Genomic DNA, 17,897 nt, shown 5'->3' on the forward strand with positions numbered 1-17,897 from the left:
TTGGGGGGGCGGGGGGGGGGGTTGGCAGCAGGCTCTGGTGCTTCTGTGATTCGGCTCAAAAGCGGAAGTATGCAGGCTTGGCTCCTGACTTGGTGTAACCTTGCCTTAACTTCCTGTGCTGCAGTTTTCTCCAATGTAAAGTGGAGATGAAAACAGTACTATTCCATAGGCTTGCCGGACTCAAGTAGAAGGTGCCAGGCTTGTGCATGGCATCCTGGAGACATTCCGTGTTGGGTGTTACCATACGTGCTCCCTTGAGCAGACTGCTCTCGGGAACACTCTGTGTGCCAGGCACTCGCCGGGCACTGAGGATGGGAAGTCAGGTAGGTCACAGCCCTTGCCCCCAAGGACAGCTCACGACCTGTGAAGCTGTGAGCAGGATGACAAACCATGCCCCAGGGGGCACTGAGGAAAGACCTAGCGAAGGATGCCTGTTTTCCAAGCAGTGTAATTCCATTTTCCTGTCACTTTAGATGGTAATAATTAGAGGCATGTGCCCTGCAGGGATAATACGGGCATGGATTAAATACAAAGATGTGGTCTGAAATGAGTAAAAGAAATCCTAGGAAGTACTCTCCAGAATAATGTGTCTCTCCACTCCGGGTAATAAGGACACTGCTGTCTGCTTGTGATTAAAAGAAAGTCATTAGATTAGAGAACAAGTTTCCCCATCTGGCCTGGAGAGCAGCTCCACAGTACGGGCAGCCTCAGGCCCCATTTGCTGCTGCTGCTGCTGCTCCTGCTGCCTTTTTTTTTCCCCAGTAGCTAAATTCTGCCTTCTGACTTGTTTTTTTATCCGACTGCCACACTATTGATTTAAAATTTACAAAAGTAGATATGCCTTATTATCTATTTAAATATATTCAAATAAATCTGGCAGGACTGCATAACTCTTTAAAATAAAAGTTCTTTTTAAAACAAAATTTTCTCACATGATACATTGTACTCGTATTTTTAGGGTGAATCACATGCCCTTCTTTTCTGATTCTGCACTTAAGAAATTTCCGTATTAGAGAGCTTTTAAGTTGTTCGCCCTTTTAACATAGTTAGAGGACATTTTGTTTGTTTCAAAAGTAAGTTTCTTTTGGTGGTTTTTTTGGTACTGGTTGCAAAAGTGCAAGCATGCAGATATGTAAACAGAAACAACTGCACACCTAATCTGAGCCACGCGGAGTGACGTGTGTTCACGCGGGGACATGTGTTCACGCAGACTGGGATGGCCTTTTAGGTCTTCTGAAGGCATCGTGGTGATTGCACTCCCAGCAGGGAACTCTCAGTGCAAGAAGGAAGCCACTGAGAAGCTGCAGTACCGTGTGGTTGCCAGGTACCTGAAGTCCCTCCCCTCAGATACACATGCAAGCCCTAGCCTCAGAAGCTTAGCTCTCCTCACAGTCCCCGGGAGATACAAGGCCAGCCTGGGCCTCTGTGACCCTCAGGATTCCCTAGGCACTGGAGCCAGGCTGGGAAGGGTGATCACTAGAACAAGTGGCTCAGGGGCTGGCCTTTCCCTGGCAGTTAAGATGCTGGTGAAGACACCATGTCCATCGTGGGGCAGGGAACTAAGGCTAAGGCACAGCAGGTTAGGCAATTGCTTGAAATACCTGCATCCCTTATCAGAGTGCTAGTTTGAGGACTCTCAAATGCTCCGCTTCTGATCCAGCTCCTGATAATGCATCCTAGAAGGCACTAGAAGGTGGGTCAAGTGCACAGCCCCTGCCAACCCATGTGCGAGATTCAGATGGCTCCTAGCTCCTGGCTTCAGCCTGGCCCAGCCCTGGCTGTTCATAGCTGGCATTTGGGGAGTGAACCAGCAAATAGAAAATTCATCGATCTATCTTTCTCTCTCCCCCCTCCCTCTCTCCCTCACCCCCTTCTCTCTCTCCCTCACTAATCCTCTCTCTCTCCCTCCCTCTCTCTTTCTCCCCCTCTCCCTCCCTCTCTCACTTTCTCTCTTTCTCCCCCTCTCCCTCTCTTTCTCCCGCTCTCCCTCTCTTTCTCCCGCTCTCCCTCTCTCCCTCTTTCTCCCCCCTCCCTCTCTCTCTCTCTTTCCCCCCTCTCTCTTTCTCCCTCCCTCCTTCTCTCCTCCCCCTCTTCCTCTCCCCCTCTCTCCCTCTTTCCCTCTCTCCTGCTCTCCCTTTCTTCCAATTGCATGAAAATAAGTAAATCAAGATTTTTTTTTAAAGGAAACATTAAAACAAACTAAAGATGGACACACACCCCAGATTGGTGTGCCTGAGTTCAGTACCCAGCTCTGGTTCCTAATGCAGGATTCCTGCTAGCACAGAACCCCGGGAGGCAGTGGTGATAGCTAGAGTGATTAGGTCCCTGCCACCCAAGTGAAACACCTGGGTTGTGTGCCCAGCCCACTGCTTCAGGCCCTCAGCCACTGTGGTGAATGAACCAGCAAATGTCAGGGATGCCTGTGCCCATCTGTCCCTCTCAGTGTCCCCCTGCCTCTCAAATAAAATGTTAAAGTATTAAAAAAAAAAAGCCAGCAGATGGCTAGGAGTCTTGGTGCTGTGGACATCCTGTTTCTGGGTGGGGAAGAAGGAACGGATGGCGCCTTTCCTCGTTATGCTCTTGCATTTTTCAAATCCTTTTTGAATCTATTAATATTTGTTTTGACAGTGTACCTATGCGATATGTATTCTTGTATGTATATTTTTATAGATAAGAAGACAAATACAAGTGTTAGGTAGTGGTAGAATTGGGGCTGAACCCCTTATCTTTTTATTTTCAATATAGTGTTATTTCCACAGCATTGTCTCATTCCCCTAAATTTTGGCAGCATGATTTGTCGGTTACACTAGCCAACCTGTGAGGTGTTAAGAAAAGAGCTGAGAAATCACTGGTCTAACAAACCCCTCAGAGTTAAGCCTGACTACTGTGGGATCCTTAGTCCAAATATGAACCTTTGCAAAGTCTTAATTCTGTTATCCAAAACTATAGGAACCTTTTAATGACAAACAGAAAACACAAGATAGGTGTCTGTTAACACACTCTCTCTCCCTTTCTCTCTCTCTCTTTCTCTTTCTCAAATGTGTAACTGTAACCCCTGGAGGCAAATGTTAAGATGAGCTGTAAACATGTTTCATCTTTTTAGGCTAAAACTTAGATCACGTTTGTGGAAACCAGTGTCTCTTACATAATGAATGCATAATGAAGTAAGTGTGTTTTAGGACTCTCTGAAGCCAGAGGCCTTAATGGGCCCAGAGGGTCTTCATGGAATTCCTTACATCCTTAATTGCAAATTCTGCTGTGTTCTAATGAGAGGTTACATCTGAGGATCAGGAAAACTAGCCACTTAGCTTCAAACTGCACCTGGAGCTAGTCGTAGACACACAAGTGAGCAAAATGTTCCCTTCTCCAGACTCCAAGTCATATCCTGCACTGCCCAGCAAGCTCGGTTTTAGGAACATTTGTGTCTGCGTGTTTATGCTACCTTGGGTGTTAGTCAATTCATAGTCTCAGGGAGAATTTCTAAAGTTCACAGAACTTAACTCCACTAAACAATGTGGCTTATATTGCAGAGATCAAGAGAGTGGCAATGACACCTGGAAAGGTTTCAAAGAGGTCAGGATATCTTAGAACCACACAGGAGGTTGCTAACAACAGTAAGTCCCAGTAGGATGGGAAGAAACATGGACACAACCAATTCCAGAAATCCAAAGCTGAGAAACCTTTTAGAATTGAAAAGTCATAAACCCTCCTTATAGTTTCTAACACATGCTCTGAGGCAGAGTCACTTAAAATTCTGGATATCTCACAACAATTTCTTGCCTAAACAAACAAAGGAAGAACAAAACCATTTCCTAGGGAATAAATGAACACATTCAGCTGCACAGTGATAAATGCCACCACAGAGAGCCCAGGGCAGTGCATTTCAGGTTGGAGAACACTAACCAGCGAGAGATAGTCTTGAAAGAAGTGTTTCACAGCATGCAGAATTCAGTCTAGGGACTGGGGTGAGGGGATATGGGATCCTTCCCCAGAACGTGGGTGATAACTACTGTTAGAGTCGAGGAAAGCTTTTTTAAATTTAGCCAAGCCTGATACAGTGACACTTCCACCACCTAGCAGGATTTGAATGTAGTCTGTTCAAGTTAGCTACATTTTCTGGTTAACAGAGAACACTGTTGATTAAGTAAATATCTGGAAATAGGAATGCCTCCACTTTATCAGTAAGGATTTTTCACTTGCTTTTTATTATCAAACATGCATAATTTATAAATTATGTGTATTTTTTCAGAAGTTTAGAATTCCAATTACCAATGACTTAATTTTAGTAATCAAAATATCAGGCAGAATGGAAATGGATTCTCAACAGAGATTATGGAAAATAATAAAATATTTATCCAAAATGAATATAAAAGAAATTTTATAAGCTCATAAAAAATGACAAAGTACAAAATGTAAAAAGACAAAAAACAATTTTGATGAGCAGCACAGCATCTTGGAAATACTCATTAACGAGACTTACTGTCAAAAAATAAATCCTATCACTCCTTGGCCTTTAAGATTAAGTGTAAAAAAATAAATCCTACATTACTTTAAGGCAGAAGTAGGCAAAGATTTTCTGTAAAGGGTAAATACTTTAAGATTTCATGATCTGATAGTCTCTTTCATAGCTATTCAACTCTGCAAAAGTCATTTTTATGTAACAGCTATATAAACGAATGACTATGATTACATTCCAATAAAACTTTATACATGGATGGTAAAATTTGAATTTCATATCATTTTCCCATATCATGAAATATTATTATTTTAATTTTTTTGCAATCATGTCAAAATATAACATTATTATATTATAGGTTATCCAGAAAATGGACAATGTGCCTCATTTGGCCCGTAAGCCTGGGTTTGCCAACCTTTGCTTTATTAGGGTCTCTCGTTCAGTAAAATTCAGTAGACCAAAAGTTTGTTTTTTTTAATTTAATTGAAAACAATTAAAGTTGTTTGCACTCTGACCTGAATGATATTCCTATCACTTGAAAGCTTAGTAAAGAGTTTGAGAAGTTAAGAAATGACTGATAATAGTTTAAATCTAATTCTTTTTTTAAAGATTTATTTATTTATTTGAAAGTCAGAGTTACACAGAGAGAAGGAGAGACAGAGAGAGAGACGTCTTCCATCTACTGGTTCATTCCCCAAATGGCTGCAACAATGGCCGGAGCTGCGCCAATCTGAAGCCAAGAGTCAGGAACTTCCTCTGGGTCTCCCATGCGAGTACAAGGGCCCAAGGACTTGGGCCATCTTCCGCATTCCCAGGCCGTAGCAGAGAGCTGGATCCAAAGTGGAGCAGCCGGGACTCGAACTGGTGCCCATATGGGATGCCAGCACTGCAGGTGATGGCTTTATCCTCTACACCACAGCGCTGGCCCCATAAATCTAAATCTTAATATAATCAACCTGTACTCACCAGACAACAGTACAATACTTCTGTTGTACTCATTCTGGGCCTAATCAGTGAATAAACCAAAAGTTCTTCAGTTCCATTTTTGGATGTCAAAATATTCTGAAGTGAGATCTAATCATTTTTCCCTTTGTCTAAAAGAGGAAGGAATGGATTTTGAGTATCTGCCTCTTGTATGGTATTTCCAGCCAATTGTCATTGCATTAATTGGCTGTAATTATTATTCAATTAGCACTCTTTCCAAATCCATTTATATAATGCAGGTGTGCATACTATTTAAAGGACGAGCTTATTCATTGTAGCCATGGTCACAGTTTAAAAACTAAAAAGAAAACTTGGGGAGCAAAAAAATAGTCCATGTTGGAAAAACTCATAAAATTTTCCAGGTGTCCCCTTATGCATGATCACAAATTAAAGTTTGTTTAGAAAGAACAATGAACAGACACTTGTACACACTGAAGTTGCAAATGGATGGTATCGACTTTCTAGAAAGTAATTGGGTAAGACGCTTCAGAGCTAATAAGGTGACCTTGTCCTTTGACCCAATAAATCTAATGATCTACCCTCAGGAAACAATGCAAATTAAAACAAAGACTTTACACACAAGAAAATGTTTATTTGTAGAAGCAAAAATTTAACACCAAAATGTTCACTCTTAAGAAAATAGTTAAATAACATCTTACATACCTGTAAGATGATCTATTATGGAACCTGTAAAAATTTTACATGGAAAGGGACAGTGCTACCATATAAGTCAGAAAAGGGGAATATAAAGTTCTATAGGTACACATGATCTTAAAGAACATGAGAACAAATGCAAAGAAAAATGCTGGAAAAGGATATGGGAAATAGATTATTAGTGGTTGTGTCTAAGTGGTGAGTTAAAGTGATGTTTTTCTATTTATTACATTTTTTATAAAGATGTATTTATTTATTAGAAGGTCAAAATTACAGAAAAAGAGGGAGAGAGATCTTCCATCCACTGGTTCACCCTCCAGATGGCCAGCTGGGGTTGGGCCAGATTGAAGCCAGGAGCCAGGAGCTTCTTCCAGGTCTCCCAAGTGGGTGCAGGGGCTCAAGCACTTGGGCCACCCTCTAGTGCTTTCCCAGGCACATTAGCAGAGGTCCAAATTGGAAGTGGAACAGCCAGGACTCAAACCAGTGTCCATATGGCACAATGCTGGCCCATACCCACCACACCGCAGTGCCGGCCCCTATTTATTACATTGTTACTTTTCAACTGCTTTACTGCTTAATAAGGGGCATAGGTTTTTATATCAGGAAGAAATTAATTTTTTAAAAATTCTGCAATCTAAAGGACAGGAATTTCCCAACACCCAAGCCGTGCACACCACCCAGATCCCATCATTTTCCATGTCAGTTCAAAATGGCTGAAGACTCAGCATGTCCACCCTTCGTCATGCAGCAAGGCCTCCCTTTCATTCATGCTTCAGATGCCTTTATGCCCTCCTGGAGCCCACCGTGTGCACTGCAGCCCCATCTCATGTCCCGTCTCCTTTGGTTCTTCCATCAGGCCCTCCCTTGAGCACCACCCTGATCCCAGCCTGGGTGGGCAGAGTTCTCCCTCTTGAGGTGTCCCACATTCATATCTGAGTATGTACTGTCTTTTTCCTTTCAGTAAATCCTGCTGTCCTGTTCACCTCTAACATAAATAAATTAAAAAAAAAGAATTTTAAATGCTAATTTAAACAGTGGCAAGTGTAATTATATATCAAAGAATGGCTATCTTTATTATTTTTCATGTGAACTTATGCAGTAGTTTCTCTTAATTACTGTCTTTGTTACCATTTGGCCTTACTCCAGTTTATCTTTTAAGATTACAATTCATGTAATCTTTGTAAATACTTTCACTTTTTATTTTACTTTCCTATCCAAAAAACCTTCCCAAGTTGCTCCATAATCTATTTAATAATATCTAGTAACTAACTCAGACTCCTCCAATCTGCCACGATTTCTCTCAGTGTGCTTATTTAGTCTTCCCTCCCCTTCACTTTTTAGCAGTCCTTGTTGATTTGTTACAATCTCTTATGTGTAATGATGTGCACTCTTCTAAGGCATGTACTGCCTATTGAGAGAGCCAGAATGGAAAGCCACGACACGGTGGCAAAAACAAACTAAATGAAAGATCCTGGTGAACAAGACCCCAGCGGAAGGAACAGGCCATCAAGGAGGGAGGCGCCTTTCTCTGAAGGGAGGAAGGAACCTCCACTGTGATATGGCCTTGACTAAACAAGTTCGGAGTTGGGTAACTCAAGGGGCTTCCATAGCCTAGACAGCTCATGGCGAGAGCCTCAGGTGATTGCTGACGCCATAAATAAGAGTGCCAATTGTTAAATCTACAACGGGAGTCACTGGGTACAGGCTCCCCACGTAGGAGCTCTATCCTTAATGTGTTGTACTATGAAACTTAAAGACAGCACTACTAGTCAAACAATACCCTACACCTTGTGCGGTTGTGTGAGGGCAGCCTGTTGAAATCCTTGCTTAGTGTATACTAAGTTGATCTTCTGTATATGAAGGTAATTGAAAATGAAACGTGATGAAGGGCGGGATGGGAGAGGGAGTGGGAGAGGGGAGGGCCACGGGAGGGAGGGAGGGAGGTTGCGGGGGGGAGCCACAACAATACAAAAGTTGCACTTTGTAAATTCACATTTATTAAATAATAAAAAGAATTAAAAAAAAAGAGAACCAGAAAAGCAAATTGTTGTGGATGTGATCAGTATCTGTCCGGATATTGCTGTAGTAGTTCAGAACAGAGAGAAATGATGGATAACTAGTTAAAACATCAGCCTTAGAAAACCAGAGAATCAGGAAGTGCAGTCAGTTGCATCTGGTTATGGACAGAGTCTTAATGGGAACCCAAAGGAAAGATGTTTCCAAATCCGATGTGAGGGTGGGAACCTGGCATGGCTTCCTGGAATAAGGGATATTTATATTCCATTTTAATGCTAAGAGGGAGGGCAGATAAAGAGGCCAATATGGTGAAAGCCACAGAGGCACATGGTAGGGGAACTTTACCAATTTCTTTTTGTTTGTTTGTTTGTTTGTTTGAGAACAGATTTTATTATTAATCGAAGAAGCACCTTGTTCTTGATTTTTAAAAATATTTTAGATCACACATATAAAGGAGAACATACAGTGTGTGTCCAGTTTATTTCATTCAGTATGATGTCCTTTAGTTGCAGCCATTTTGATGTAAGTGATAGCATTTCATTCTCTATCATAGCTTAATAATATTGTATTGGGTGTATATGTCACATTTTCCTTATCCATTCATCTGATGATGGACATGTTGGTTGATTCCATATTTTGGCTGTTGTGAACAGTGCTGCTCCAAACATGGTGGCGCAGGGATCTCTTTGACTGTATAGGCATATGACTCTTTTAGGCATATACCCAGTAGTGGGATTGCTGGATCATACTGTAAGTTTGTTTCTAGTTTTTAAAGAAATCATCACACTGTATTCCACAATGGCTGCATTTACATTCCCACCAACAATGCATAAGAGTTCCACTTTCTCCACATCTTTGCCAGCAATTGTTGTTATTTGTCTTTTGGATAATAGCTATTTTGACAAGGGTGAGGTCATATATCACTGTAGTTTTGATTTGCATTTCCCTGATGGTTAGTGATGTTGAGTGTTTTTTCATATATTTGTTGACCACTTGTATTTCTTTTGAGTACTATCTTTTGAGGTCTGTAGCCCATTTCTTAACTGGATTGGTTGTTTTTTGTTGTTGTTGTTGAGCTTTCTGCATTGTTGATATATTCTGGATATTAATTCTTTGTCAGATAAGTAGTTTGCAGATATTTTTCCCGTTCTGTCAGATGTCTCTTCACTCTATTAATTATTTCCTTTGATGTGCAGAAGCTTCTGAGTTTGATATATTTCCAGTTGTCTAGTTTTGTTGTCTGTGCTTTGGGGGTTTTATCCAAGAAGTCATCACCTACACTAGTGTCTTCAAGTGTTTCCCTTACATTTTCTTCCAGCAACTTCATAGTCTCAGGCTGTAAATTTAGATCTTTGATCCATCTTGTGTTGATTTTTGTGTATGGTGAGAGGTGGGGATCTCATTTCATTCTTCTACATACATACATCCAGTTTTGCCAGCACCATTTATTGAAGATATCCTTTCTCCAAGGTATGGTCTGGGCACTTTTGTCAAAAATCAGTTGGCTATATGTACATGCATTAATTTCTGGGCTTTGTATTCTGTTCCATTGATCTATGTGACCAGGCACCATTTAAATACATTTAAATTTAAATAAATTTAAATGGTGCCTAGTCACATAGAACTTTACCAATTTCGAAGACATGTGTGGGCACTGCCATTTGGCCTAGCAGTTAAGACACCCATTAGAATCCCCTCTTGTCCCCTCCTCTCCCTTCTCCTTCCCTCTGTATCCCATCCCATCTCCTGCCCCTGTCTTCAAAATTTAAAAAAAAAAAATGTAAAAAAAAAATAAAAGTAGAACGCGTGTGTGGAGCTGCCAGAGGGGAAAAGAGGTGAGGGCCGTGAGGGCTCTTGTGTGCTATGCTTAGCAGTTTCAGTGTTGTCTTCAGGCTGTGAGAGCACACAGGTGGAATAATCTGCACCCCTACAGAGGCCAGCTCTCCACACAGGGTGGGTTTGGAGGACAAGCACTAGAGGCGGGCCTGTGAACAGCAGTGGAAAGAGCTCACTGCGCAGAACCAGGGAGGTTCACGAAGTTCAAGGGGAAACGGAATGAAAAGATACATTTATCCTAGTGTGAAAATGCATCCAATTCAGGCATACTTTCTTCATATGACACATTTTCTATGAACTTTTGTTTTTTAAGATTTATTTATTAATTTGAAAGAGAAAGAGAACCTTCATCCACTGGTTTACTTCCCCAGGTGGCCACAATGGCCAGGGCTGGGCCATGCCAAAGCCAGGAGTCAGGAGCTTCTTCTGGGTCTCCCACATGGGTACAGGGGCCCAAGCACTTGGGCCATCCTCCACTGCTTTCCCAGGCACATAGCAGGAAGTTGTGTTGGAAGTGGGGCAGCCGGAACATGAACTGATACCCATGTGGGATACCAGCATTGCAGGCAGAGGCTTTACCTGCTATGCCACAATGCTAGCCCCTTCCATGAACTTCTTGACAACCTCACATAATCACAGATTTCAAAGCTTTTTTGTGTCAAAATCAACTTATTTTTACTTCTATTTGCCACAAACCTTTTAAAGTACCCTTGTGTATAAGGGTCAAGTCTTGGCCAAGGGAATTCAGGTTTTGTTTGGTTTAACTCAGCCATAAAACCTTCATGCCAAGCTGAAGGGATGTGTTCTTTTTTTGTTATTTGACAGAGTTAGACAGTGAGAGAGAGAGAGAGAGGTCTTCCTTTTTTCTGTTGGTTCACCCCCACACACAAATGGCCGCTATGGCCATCACACTGCGCCAGTCTGAAGCCAGGAGCCAGGTGCTTCCTCCTGGTCTCCCATGCAGGTGCAGGGCCAAGTACCTGGGCCATCCTCCTCTGCCTTCCCGGGCCACAGCAGAGAGCTGACCTGGAAGAGGAGCAAGCGGGACAGAATCCGGCATCCTGACAGGGACTAGGACCCAGGGTGCCGGCGCCACAGGCAGAGGATTAGCCTAGTGAGCCGAGGCACCGGCCGGGATGTGTTCTAATACACAGGCTCTTAGGACAGTAATGGTGGGGAGACCCTGAGCTGCCCAGTTGTCATAGCATAAGTACTCCTGCTGTAGCTAATCTTAAGCTGCCAATGCGTCACCAGCCAGCACACAACGTTTCTGAATATTTAATGATTGGCGTTTACAAACAAGTGTGAGCTCGCTGCAGCAAACTACTGTTTGCAGGGTCATGTTTGAAGATCCTGGGACTTCATTTCAAGGAGAGGGACGATGGACTAGAAGACCTCAGAAACCAGTCTTCCTGTGAACAGCTGTAAATTCTAAGCACAACCTAAAGAAAAAAAAATTAAAACCTACCTGAGGGTTCTGGAGACTAAACAATAGGCCAGTTCTGGAGGGAAGTCAAAACTACAAGCCAGCCACCTGCAGAGTGTTGCCCTACTATATCTGCATGCATGCATGTATGTACACATGTGAACATGGAAGTATGTATGCACACATGTATGTATGTATGTGAACATGGAAGTATGTATGCACATATGTATGTATGTATGTATGTGAACATGGAAGTATGTATGTACATATGTATGTTTGTACGGCTTTCCCTTGCAGGCAGCTGCCGTTCTAACAGTGCAAGGGTGGCCTATCATCTTTCTGGCCCAGGTTCCAGGGGCGAAGGGCCAGGCAGCCACGGCTGCTCAAGAGTGAGGCGAAATCCCTGGGAAAGAGAAAGCCATAAAATGGAAATTTAATATGTTTAAATTTGGCCCAACTGTTTGGATGAATCACAGACGCACATGGGGCAAACTGAAAGCAGCATACACCCAGTGCTTAAAAAACCGAATGAATCGGAACTGCCACTCCCCCAGGTGTGAGAGTTCTCAATCTGAGTCTAAGCAATTCCCAGTTAAATGAAAAATATCAGTACTCTTTGGAGCAATCGTAAGAGAATTGAGAGTCTCGACAGCATAATATTTACAACATCTGGCCGGCACCACAGCTCACTAGGCTAATCCTCCACCTGCGGCGCCAGCACACGGGGCTCTAGTCCCGGTCGGGGCGCCGGATTCTGTCCCGGTTGCCCCTCTTCCAGGCCAGCTCTCTGCTGTGGCCTGGGAGTGCAGTGGAGGATGGCCCAAGTGCTTGGGCCCTGTACCCCATGGGAGACCAGGAGAAGCACCTGGCTCCTGGCTTCGGATCGGCACAGTGCACCGGCCATAGTGGCCGTTTGGGGAGTGAACCAACGGAAGTAAGACCTTTCTCTCTCTCTCTCTCTGTCTCACTCACTCACTCTCACTCTCTCAAGGTCTAACTCTGCCTGTCAAAAAAAAAAATTTACAACATCTGCAGTGTAACCCAAAATGACTTGATAGATGAGAGAAAAGAGATGTTACTTGGTATCAGGGAGAAGCCAGTGAATAGTTGCCAAACCCAGGACATCGGCACTACCAAATGTGTACTTTAAAGCAGTCATGTGGGAGGAAGAGGCATTCTGGAGATGCAATTGAGGTCCCGAATTAGTTGATTTTTACTTTAGAGGGAGAAAATCCTGGATGGGTGTAATTTGGTCAGATAAAAGCCCTGCAAGAGTGCTTTGTGATGAATAAAAGACGCAGCCACTCCTGCCAGCCTGGAAGAAGCAAACTGCCAGACTGCAGCTGCTTCTGAAGAGTGGGCGGGGGCAGGGAGCTGCAGAGAGCCCCGGGGACCTGGAGATGACCGCCAGCACCACCCAGGAAGAGCTTAAGATCTTCATCCTATGGCCACAAGGAAATAAATTCTACCAAGTTGAGCAAACTTAGAAGGAGGTTCTTACTGTTTCTGGATAAGAATGCAGCTGTCTGGTGAGACCCTAAGCAGATGACCCTGCTCTTCTCAGCCTCCTGACTCACAGACTCTGTGAGAGCAAACGTATATATATTTTTAAGTTATGGCAGTAAGTTCCTCAGCAGTAGAAGTATAATGTGACAGAAGGAAAAAGTCTGTAAGCTTGAAGTTCTATCAACAGAAATCATCCTGTCCAAAGAAGAGAGGGAAAAAAAAAATCAAACAAAATAAGTAGAACCTCAGGGCTTGGGAAGATCTCACAATGTTTGATATGTGAGCAATTGTAGTTCCAGAGTGAGAGAAAAGAGAAAATGTGGCAAAAAAAATAATCCCAGAAAACTTTGCAATTTTTATGAAAGTGTCATAAGGACTCAAGAAGCTCAGAAAAACTCTGAACAGACTAAATTCAAAGAAATTCACACCAGGAATATCATTATCTGTTTGGAAGATACGTGGGAGGTTAAAATCCCCAGAATTTGGTTATTTGTCATAGAAGAGAGGGTCTGAATTGACTCCAAGGTTTCAGTGTTAGATGACAAGACGGCAGTGTTGTGTTGGCCACACCAGGGAACCGAGTAGCTGGACAGTGTTTTAGAAACAGGGAAAGGGGCGAAGTGCAAGTGGGAGAATAAAAGTGTTATCCTAAAGCCCATTTTGGAAACATTTTTGGTTGCTTTGGGGAGGAGGATAGATGGCATTTGGAAAAGCACAAATTTGAAGGTGTTACTACCTGAATTTCAGCCCTGAGCTTTGTGAGTAATGTAAGGTTGGACCATTTCTTTCTTTCTTTCTCTCTCTCTTTCTTTCTTTCTTTCTTTTTTAATTTTTTTTTATTTTTTGACAGGCAGAGTGGACAGTGAGAGAGAGAGAGACAGAGAGAAAGGTCTTCCTTTGCCGTTGGTTCACCCTTCAATGGCCGCTGCGGCCGGCGCGCTGCGGCCGGCGCACCACGCTGATCCGATGGCAGGAGCCAGGTACTTATCTTGGTCTCCCATGGGGTGCAGGGCCCAAGGACTTGGGCCATCCTCCACTGCACTCCCTGGCCACAGCAGAGAGCTGGCCTGGAAGAGGGGCAACTGGGACAGAATCCGGCGCCCCGACTGGGACCAGAACCTGGTGTGCCGGCGCCGCAAGGCGGAGGATTAGCCTAGTGAGCTGTGGCGCTGGCCCTGGACCATTTCTTAATCTCCCGGAGCTTCGGCTTCCTCTTCTGTAACATTGAGAGGTTGTTGTGACTATGACTTGAAAACCAGTTGTAAAGTACCTGGTATAGAACTCGCCTCTCTAGAACCAAAGGTTTTTTTTCTCTCTTTTCCCTTTCTGGCTAAACATGCAGGTAGCCATGTAGAATAGCCAAACTGGATGTAAGAGTCTGGAGCCCAGAAGTCTGGCCTGCAGATACAAATTCTGACCTGGGTAGCACTGGGACCTGAATGCCCAAGGGTAGTGCCAGGAGCAGAGGGCGCCATTGTCTGTTGCTGCGGACAAGTGGGCAGCCATGGCATAGGCCTGGAATAACTACAGCAGACACTCCCCTTCCTAAAAGGAGACGATGGGGGCCCGTGAGTCATCTGTTCTTCTCCGGAAGTAGCCTTTGTCTGCACCTCATAAATTTCTCAGCCTGACTTCTGCTGGTAGAATTTTGAAGGTTTGTAGTCCTCTTTATTTTGTACTGTCCTTGTCTCTGTTAATCTAAGTTGGCAGTCCTTCTGCTAATATAATTCTTTAAACCACCTTGTGGGTCTCTTGGTAATCTTACTGAGGGTCACCATATTCAGCAGAATCTCACCTGCATCTCTGCAGGATAAGCTGCCGGTGCTGAGGAATGTCACCCCGAAGAGTCGAAGAATCTCTTTAATTTGAGTGGTTTTCAGAGATCCCAGTGTAGACTCCTCTGAGGTCACAGCAAAGAAACTCAGAGGCACACCCTTCGCTTCGTCTGTAAACCCAGTTTTCCTGGCCATGTCCTGAATTTGATCTTTGCCTGGAAGCCGTCCTTTCATTCTTAGCATCATTTGCCATCTGATAAAACTGGGAAATTTCAGAACCAGCAAGTCTTGGCCCCTTTTTATTTAACAGCCCGTCCTTAAGCTGCGTCTCTGCTCAGATTTCAGTGTCTGCAGCAAGTAGGAGCCAGGAGGCACTTCAGGACTGCCTGGAAATCTCCTTCACTGGATCGCATAGTTTATTAGGCACATTTTCTGCTCTCCTTGTTTGGTGCAGGTGATAATGTTGCTAAACTCCTGCCGCTCCATAGCAGTAATCCCCTTTTCACTCATTCCCAATAACATTTTCCTCCCTTCCTCACTGGCAGCCTCCTTTAAGGTATCAGATTTCTGTTGTTAATCTCTGTGATACACTTTAGACATTCCTTACCACTTACCTGAATTCCTTCCGGCTTAGTGTTTAGTCCTTCCCTGCTATCTTAGGCCATTGTCACAGTGGCTCCCCATTTGCAAATACCACAATCTGTGTTAGTCACCTATTGCTGTGTAACAAATTACCCCCAAATGTAAGTAGCTAAAACAAAACTTTAGGATTGCCAAATGTTATTAGTTAGGAGTCTCAGGAGTGGTTTAACTGAGTGGTTCTGGCTCAGAGCCTCTGACAAGGTTGCAGTGAGGATATTGTGTGGCACTGTAGTCATTTGAAGGCTGGGCTGGGCCAGAGTGTCGCTCCCCCTCTTCGCGGAGGAACGACACAGGACCCTGCGCTGTTCTTTCGTCTGCTCGGCCCTCCCCGGGTTTGCTGCTGGTTCTTCCCGGGTTGGCTACTATCCCTTCCACCTCCGTGGAAGGGCAGTTCTCCCTAGCCACATTCCCCACTTCCGCAGGGGAGCGGCACACCGCCGGCCGGCTCTTCTCGGGGGCTGCACGGGTTCCCTTAGATGTTCCCCATAGATGTTCCCTGGTGCATGCCGTCTCTCTCCTCCTTTATAGTCCTCCTCCGCCAATCCTAACTCGGCTGCCCACACGCCGAGTACGCTGCTCTCCTCCAATCAGGAGCAAGTCCTACAGTTTATTAGTTGAACTGGAGGCAGCTGTGCGGAAGCTGTTTACTTCTCTCCCAGCGCCATATTGTGGGAGAGCAGATGCATAGAATAAGTCTTAATTCCAGTAACTCAGTCTAGTCTGGTTTGCTCCCCACAGATCCCCCTTTGTTTTTATTTTTTGGCGTTGATACGCGCCTGTCTTCGGTGTCCCGCGGCACACACTCTGCTCTACTTGCTAGAGTTGCCACAGGCTCTTACAAGTCCTATCAATCAGGCAAACCGAATCCGGGTCCTCTCTTCGCCATGTTGTGAGGAGGTTTTTAGGCGCTGATGCGTGCCTGTGTTCGGTGCCCTGCAGCGCATGCTCTGCTCTGCCTGCAGGGGCTTACAAGCCCTATCAGGCAAACCGAATCCAAGCCTTCTCATTGCCTTTTTGTGGGGAGGCCTTACTGATGTTAATTCGTGCCTGTCTTCGGTGACCTGCGGCGCATAAGCTGCTAGCCGCCGCAGGTGCTCATCGTGCTCATCGCCTCACTTAATCAGGCAGACCGAATCCAAGCTCTCACAGTGCAGTGTTGTAGGGAGGCCTTTCTATTTCTCTATTTCTCTATCTCCGGGCATTCCTATTTCTCCCATTTTACTTCTATCTTCCAGCATTCCTATTTCTCTCATCTTACTTCTAAACTTCTGTTTCTCTTATCCCCGCAGCTTCCCGCTGCCCTCCCCGAGGCTGCTTCTCGGCGGCTTCCCGGCTGAGCCGCTTCAGCCCGCGCCTCTCTCATCTGCGCAGCTTCCCGGCTTTGCGCGACTTGGCTTCGCGCGCTCCGCGGTCTCCACGCCCTTCGCGTCTGCACCACGGCCTCGCGCCAGCCCCGTTCCCTATCTACTTGTGCCCCACACGCTCTCTCTGTGCACGGCAGCCTCTGCGAGTCACACAGCGTAGCTTACGTGTCCGCCACTAGCATTCAATCTAAGTTCCCCAGGCTAGCCTGGCGAATTCAACCCAGCATACGTCTCCGCCCCACGGTTTGGCTTCCCGTCCTTTGCTCCCCGGGCTAATCAGACGGATCCCAATCTGGCTTACGTTTCAGCTTCTGGTTTCAACTTTTCGCCCCCTATTCCCGGGCTAACTTGAGAATCCCAAAGTGGCTTTCGTGTCCGCCTTGGCCTGCCCCCCACGGCTTCAATTTCCCTAACATTTTTCTCTACCCGGTATGTTTCCCCAAGCTTTCCTCCAACAATATTCCTCCCTCATTTCTCCTGGCCTCTCCCCACAGTCCGCGTCCGAGTCTGTTTGTTCTAGCTTTCACTTTCACTTTCGACCTTAGAGATTTCTCCCAGCTTCCCCCCGTAGTCCGTATCTGAGTCTGTTTGTTCTAGCTTTCACTTTCGCTTTCGACCTTAGAGATTTCTCCCAGCTTCCCCCTGTAGTCCGTATCTGAGTCTATGCCTAGGCTTTCAATAGCTTCTTCCGGCACCTTTTTCGTCCGGCTTTTCCCTAGGCTGTTTGCTAGTCTCTCTCTCCGATATTTTCCCAGTTCTTCCCGTTTCTTCCCTCCTAAGTTTCATATCCGTCCTAGGTTTCCTATCCGAGTCAGGTTTCCTATCCGGGTCACGGCACCATTATGTCGCTCCCCCTCTTCGCGGAGGAACGACACAGGACCCTGCGCTGTTCTTTCGTCTGCTCGGCCCTCCCCGGGTTTGCTGCTGGTTCTTCCCGGGTTGGCTACTATCCCTTCCACCTCCGTGGAAGGGCAGTTCCCCCTAGCCACATTCCCCACTTCCGCAGGGGAGCGGCACACCGCCGGCCGGCTCTTCTCGGGGGCTGCACGGGTTCCCTTAGATGTTCCCCATAGATGTTCCCTGGTGCATGCCGTCTCTCTCCTCCTTTATAGTCCTCCTCCGCCAATCCTAACTCGGCTGCCCACACGCCGAGTACGCTGCTCTCCTCCAATCAGGAGCAAGTCCTACAGTTTATTAGTTGAACTGGAGGCAGCTGTGCGGAAGCTGTTTACTTCTCT

At 45.1% G+C, this 17,897-nt stretch overlaps 1 protein-coding gene across 20 annotated transcripts in view; it reads left to right on the forward strand.

Moving 5' to 3' along the window:
- The window catches only part of VPS13B (vacuolar protein sorting 13 homolog B), a 779,033-nt gene that overhangs the window by 687,549 nt on the left and 73,587 nt on the right, over positions 1-17,897 (forward strand). The gene's annotated exons all lie outside the window — the stretch shown is intronic.

Source organism: Oryctolagus cuniculus, chromosome 6 (genome assembly GCF_051225735.1).
Source record: "Oryctolagus cuniculus isolate XC-2025 breed Fujian yellow rabbit chromosome 6, ASM5122573v1, whole genome shotgun sequence".
NCBI classification, from domain to species: Eukaryota; Metazoa; Chordata; class Mammalia; order Lagomorpha; family Leporidae; genus Oryctolagus; species Oryctolagus cuniculus.